The sequence below is a fragment of the Rana temporaria genome, chromosome 1 (genome assembly GCF_905171775.1).
Source record: "Rana temporaria chromosome 1, aRanTem1.1, whole genome shotgun sequence".
Classification (NCBI taxonomy): domain Eukaryota; kingdom Metazoa; phylum Chordata; class Amphibia; order Anura; family Ranidae; genus Rana; species Rana temporaria.
In genome coordinates, this window is record NC_053489.1 from 598590481 (window position 1) to 598598077 (window position 7597).

Here is a 7597-nt window from a genome sequence, read left to right on the forward strand (position 1 = left end):
TAATTTACTTGGAGTGTTTATTGATAAAAATACACTTCTTAGTATTTTTTATTGAGAGTTTAACAGAACACAAAGTAAATTATTGAATTGTATTCAGTTGGATAACATAGGAGTTTGTTCATATAGCACATTTCTCAAATGTAAAATAAGTAGGATTAGACATGTTTTTTTCGTTCCGAATTTAAATTAGGACAAATCTTATTTTTTTGGGAATTCTGATGTATTTGATTTTTTTAATTACAATAGTACCAAATTTAAATGAATCCGAACTAAAAAAAAAATTATTCAGATGAAATTTGAGTTTGAATCAATTCGAATAGTTTTCAAATAAATTTAGAATAGTTTTCAAATTCAAAAAGTTTTCCAATTTCCAAAGAGAATACAATGGAAAATAAATGAATAGAATATAAAAGAATATAACAGAAAATAAAAGAATATAATATAATAAAAGAATAGAATAGAAAGAACATCTTCTGAAATTCAAATTTCAAAGAGAATACATTCAAAATTGAATACATAAGTAAATAATAGATACGACTAGAATAGAAAAAAATTGAATAAAATGGACTATGATAGAATAGAAAATAATAGAATAAAAAATAGAATAGAATAGAAAGAATTTAACCATTTCCCAAAATTCAAACAGAATCAATTCAAATTGGAATAGAATAGAAAAGAAAAGATTAGAATAGAAATAAAAAGAATAGTATAGAAAAAAACAGGATAGAATAGAATATAAAGAATATAACCACCTTCCAAAATTCAAATTTTGAATAGAATACATTTAAAATTGAATAGAACATAACAAAATAGGATATAATAGAAAATAGAATATAAATAATATAATAATCTTTCTATTCCAATCTATTCTTTTCTAATTGATTCTATTTGAAATTTGGGAAATGGTTATATTATTTCTCTTCTATTCTATAATTTTCTTTTTTTCCTATTATAATAGAATAGAAATAGGATAACCATTTCCCAAAATTTAAATAGAATCAATTCAAATTTGAATAGAATAGAACAGAATAGATTAGAATATAAAGATTATTATATTCTTTCTATTCTACTCCATTCTGTTGTTTTTTTCTATACTATTTTTTTCTATTCTGTTTAAATCTATTCTCTTCTATTCTATTCAAATTTGAATTGATTCTATTTGAATTTTGGGAAATGGTTATATTCTTTTTTTTTTCAAACTGTAAAATAAAACAAGCAATACAGAAAAAAGGGCATAATGACATAGAACATTTCAGAAGAAACACATATATTTGAACATAGTATTGTTGAACAGTCGTTGTCTTATACATATGAAGAAGGAGCCATATATAGAAAGCCATATGCTAGAAGAGGTGAGTAGATGACCCCACCTGCCGCCCCTGACACCCCCATTGGGAACATACTGTGCCAAGGGACTCCTGGCGAGGCCACCAATGCACCGAATCCAAAAATGTGACAGATACCAATCACCTGGGAAGGTACATGGTGTTCTGAATAAAAGGAGCGTCCCAAGGTGATAAGCCCATCTGTAAATAAACTAAAGGAATCTAAATTGAAGGACAGTATGCTTAGACTTGCCTATAACCAGTAGAAACCTGGTTTTGTCTAAAAGTTAAAGGCTTCAAACTATTAAATCAACCCCGAGAATGCTTAAAAACATAATGATAAGGATAGAAACAGGTAAAGGAGAGAGAAAGGGAAATGAGAATAGAAGAAAATAAATGAAAGATTGCACAAATCTTCCCCCCAGCTTATGTGTAATTGGTACCAGAAAATAAGGAAATCCCCACGTGTTGGGTCCATGAATCCCCTATCCTTTCAAATTCTTTTTGCTGGGACATTATCCAAGAGATTTTTATTTTGATTGCTAGAATGGAGCCCTTGAGTTGCTTCCAGGCCTTAGCTATATTGATCTTTGCTCCTAGCAGTATAAATAATATTCGTTTTGGGTATGTTTAGGGGGTTTTGGTATGGGGCCATTTAGTAAAGCTATAGATTGGGTCTGTGGGACTGAGTGTCCAGTTACTTTGCGGATGAGATAAAAAAATGTATTCCAAAACCCCCTAATTTTCCCACCATACATGAATCATCGTGCCTAATATGTGACAGTCCCTGAAGCATAATGGGGAGGAAGAAGGGAGGATGGTCTGGTAGGGACCCGGTACCATCTAGTGATTACCTTTAGGTTGGCTTCTATCGGAGAGGATCTAGAGATGGATTTATGCCATTCTTCCAGATCCAAACCTTCTTGTAGATCTCTTTCCCAGGCTTCCATTTATAGAATATTTAGTGGTGTGACTAGCAAGTGACAGCCAAACCAATGCTCGTAGTTCGTAAAGTTCAGAGGATTAGGTTTGTTTTTCCAAATTGAAAATAGAAAGTGAGAAATTTGATGAAACTTACATTTTTCGGAGTAAGGGGGCTCTAATCTGTTCACCTAGTGTTTAATTGAAAGAGGTTGGTGAGGAGACATCTGAATGCCAGCTAGAAAAGAAAAAGAGCTAGAGGAAGAGAAAAGAGAGAGAAGAGTAGTGAGCATACATAGGCTTATTATAGGCCTGGAATGAGAGCAGGCGGAAAGCTTCCTCCAGTCATTCTGGATATATTATTTCTATTCTATTGTTTTTTTTTATTATTATATTCTTTTGAATATTATTCTTTTATACTCGAATTTCATAAGATTGTTATAGTCTTTCTATTTTTTTTATTATATTCTTTTTTTTTTATTATATTCATTACTATTCCATTCTATTATGTTCTTTTATCTTCTATTCTGTTTGTTCTGGTTTACTCTATTAAATTATATTCTTTTATTTTCTGTTATATTTTATTCTATTTTTTTCTATTCTATTCTTGTATTTTCTATTTTATTTTACTCTCTTTGGAAATTTGAAAAATATTCAAATTTTGAAACTATGCAAATTCAAAATTGATTTGACAACTATTCAAATCAATTTGAATTTCGAAAATTCAAATCAATTCAAATGCGAATAAACAAAATACATTTGGAAATCAAATTTATGTAAATAACTAATCAAAATGAAACACAACAAATTTTTCGTCTAAGTAGGATTATCTTATGGAGTACATAAACCAAAGGAAAACCAAAATAGAGACAAAAGACAAGACAAAAAGCAGGAAGATCTAACAACATCATACCTATTCTTTGTTGTACGTATGGTGATATGGTCATAAGAAAATTAAGTAGGGAGACCAAATGGCTTGGTGCATACATAATACCATCATTAAATTGATACTCCAGCATCACAGCAAAGAGTATACAGCCCCAGCATCACAGCACAGAGTATACAGCCCCAGCATCACAGCACAGAGTATACAGCCCCAGCATCGCAGCACAGAGTATACAGCCCCAGCATCACAGCACAGAGTATACAGCCCCAGCATCACAGCACAGAGTATACAGCCCCAGCATCGCAGCACAGAGTATACAGCCCCAGCATCGCAGCACAGAGTATACAGCCCTAGCATCGCAGTACAGAGTATACAGCCCTAGCATCGCAGCACAGAGTATACAGCCCTAGCATCGCAGCACAGAGTATACAGCCCCAGCATCACAGCACAGAGTATACAGCCCCAGCATCACAGCACAGAGTATACAGTCCCAGCATCACAGCACAACTTATACAGCCCCAGCATCACAGAACAGAGTATACAGCCCCAGCATCACAGCATCGCAGTACAGAGTATACAGCCCTAGCATTGCAGCACAGAGTATACAGCCCCAGCATCGCAGCACAGAGTATACAGCCCCAGCATCGCAGCACAGAGTATACAGCCCCAGCATCGCAGCACAGAGTATACAGCCCCAGCATCACAGCACAGAGTATACAGCTCCAGCATCGCAGCACAGAGTATACAGCACCAGCATCACAGTACAAAGTATACAGCCTAGCATCACAGCACAGAGTATACAGCCCCAGCATTGCAGCACAGAGTACACAGCCCCAGCATCACAGCACAGAGTATACAGCCCCAGAATCACATCACAGGGTACATATTATCCTCTTCCCTGTACATATTACCCCCCCTGTACATATTACTCCCCCCGTACATATTACCCCCCTGTACATATTACCCCCCTGTATACATTACCCCCTCCTGTACATATTAACTCCCCTCCCTGTACATATTATATCCTCCTGTACATATCCCCCCTCTTCCCTGTACATATTAACCCCTCCTGTACATATTTCCCCCCTCCTTATACATAGTACACCCACCTATACATATTACCCTCTCCTGTACATATTACACCCACCTGTACATATTTCCCCATCCCCCCTGTACATATTACCCCCCCTGTACATATTTCCCCCCATGTACATATTTCTTCATCCCCCTGTACATATTACCCCGTCCCCCCTGTACTTATTACCCCCCCCCCTCCATGTACATATTACACCCTCCTGTGCATATTAATCCCCCTTTACATATTAACCCCCTCCCTGTACATATTACCCCCCCTCTCTGTATGTAGTACACCCTCCCTGTACACAATACCCCCTCTTGCCCACATTTACCCCCTTCCTTTTACACATCCCTTCATGTATTGCATCCTCCGTGTACATATTCCCCCCCCCCCCCCTTTCACGTTGCATTCTTGTTCCTGCACTTGTCCACCATCTCCAAAAATATGCCTGGTAGGGGTTAAAACTGATGCTGTCACTGACTCACATTCTCTCCTCACATTCTTGAGATCGCTAATCTGCTGACCTGTCAGTTCCTCGGAGTACAGAGGATGGCAGAGCTGAGAAAAGTCACATGACATAACAATTCACTAAAGTCAAGCCAGAGCACTGCAGGCTTCCCAGAGAGAGGTCTGAATCTGCTAACCGGGGGGCAGTCACAGCGTGAGAGATGTCCACCTGAAGCACGCCTATGTGTAGGAGCTGGAGGACAGGGAGGACGTAAGCTAGGAGGAGGAAGAGATGCTTCGTACTGCCATAGCGAGTGACGCTAATGCTCTCCACAACAGCATTGAGCCGGAAACCGGAGGTTACGCCGCAGTGGCCGCAAAAAGCAGCACCCAGTCTTCATCCATCCTCAGACTCCCCACCAATAAAAAAATCGAAAAGGAGGCCACATACGAATCAGTGAGGAGTGGGAGTGTTTGCGGGTGCAGTTCTTGCGCCCCGAACCCTCCCTTAACACGGAATCAGCTTCCCAGCTTGCAATCAGCTAATTGCAAGCTGGGAAGCTTCCCATAGACTGCCGTGTGACCTTTTTTTTTTGTCAAAAGCTTGGTTGTTTTTGGTGGAAATGTTTAAGTTGAAGTGCTTTATAAGTGCACTATCCCTTCTATAAGGGACGTCAGAGTATTTGACATACCCCCTATGTATCCAGTTAACAGCTGAAAATGCTTGAATCAAGTACTCATATGCTAATAAGGGAATATCAAGAAGTTGCATTTGTCCCTGGAGGAATAAGAATGCAGGCCGAGGACCAGGCCTCCAATGTACCCCTGATCATTAGTGTACAGTATTTGGAGTAAAGACTCTCTGGCCCATTTCAGAAGCTATCAGCAGAGATGGTCCCTATTATAATAAATTGACTTTTTTAATGACACCCACTGTTTATTAGGGATTAGACATGTGCAATTGTTTTGTTCCGAATTGTTTTTTGACAAAATTTGACAAATTTGATAATTTGTAAATATTTGAATTAATGAAAGCCTATTTAAAAAGTTTTTATTCAACATGTGCAGTTTGTTTCAGTTCGAATTTAAATTTGCACTAATTTTTCATTATTTGGGAAATCAGATTGCATCCGAATTACTGAATTACTGTACAAAAGTAACAAACTTAAACTAATCCAAAATAAAGATTTGAAATGGAAAAACGCAGATGAAATTAAATTCAAATCAAATTAGAAAACACATTTGAATCTAATTCAAAAACAATTTGAACCAAATTCAGAAACAAATTTTAATCAAATTAGAAAAAAAAATGTAATTGATTTTCTAAAAAAAAAAATACAATAAAATTGAATATACAATAATAAAGCAATAGAATGAAATTAAAATAATAGTAAAGAGTAGAATAAATTTAATAGAATATAAAAAAATAAAATACAATATGACTGTTTTCCGAAATTTGAATTTCGAACATTGTAAATTAGAATTAGAATCAGATAGATTGGAATAGAATCCAAAACAATGGAATAGAATTGGAATTCATTCATTTGAAATTTGCATTTCCGAAAATGGTTATATATTATATTTTATTCTGTTCTATTGTTTTTTTATTAGATTATTTTCTATTATTTTCTATTCTCTTCTAATTTTTTCTATTTAAATTCAAATTCATTCTATATGAAATTTGAATTTTCGGAAGAGGTTTGTACAGTATATTCTGTTTTAATCTATTCTGTTCTATTGTTTTTCTGTTCTATTATTTTCTATTCTGTTCTATTCTCTTGTTTTATTTATTCTTTCTTATTCCTGGGCATGGTTTGGAGTTCTCTCCCTCTCCCTCCCACTTCCCCCTCCCCTCTTTCAGTGATCCGCTGTATGACGGAGCGATCATGGTTGTTAAAGGAGAAAAGCAGTGTCGTATCTATCTTGGCATCCAAACACCTATATGGTGGGAGTTACAGTATTGATGTGCCTGCTTTCTATATCTGTAAGGTGAGCATTCTGAGAGACTGGTGAAGGAGAGACATCATGGTTCAATATTACAATTAAAGAAATATTCTCAACAAGAACTTGGAGATAATTGGAGGACCTACCCTTTCATTAATTATATGGGACATTAACTCAGTTTTTGCACATTGCATCATTGCATTATTGAATCATTTATACACTGTGTACATTGGTGCAATTTTTTGGCACGGCCAGCACTTTTTTTTACAGTTTTTTGCACTGTTTGTAGTTTATTTGCACTATTTGCAGTTATTGCATTTTAATTTGCACAGCAGCACTTTATATTTATATTGGATCACTTTTGTATATTTGATCATCTCACGGGTCTATTTAATATATAAGCCATTTTGTCATTGCTCAGATAGCACTTTATCACCACATTGCACGGTGAGAAGTTTGTTTGTATTTATTCAACTTTAGCGCAAAATCATTCTTTTATTCAAGACAGTACAAATATTCCCTAAATAACCCCTTTTTGGAAATTAGACAGTCCAAGGTATTTTGTAAGAGGCATGACACATTTTTTAAAGTTGTAATTTCTTCCCACAGTTCTTTGGAAAATTAAGACATTATTCTATTTTTATTTTTTTCACAAAAATTTCATATTAATAAGTTATTTCTCACACACGTCATAGGCATACTTGCAACTACACCCCAAAACACATTCTGCTACTTGTCCTGAGTATGGCGAAACCACATGTGTGAGACTTTTTCACAGCCTAGCCTAGCCACATCCAAGTAGCACCTTTAGCCATTATCCACTTTAAGACCAGGCCTTCTTTTGACACAAAATCTGTATTGTTGCTAAAAAAAAATTACTTGGAACCCCAAAACACTATATATTTTTGTAGCAGGGGCCCACAGAATAAAATGGTGGGTTTTGCAAATTTTTATATCACACGGTATTTGCGCAGCAGTTTTTCAAATGCAATTTTA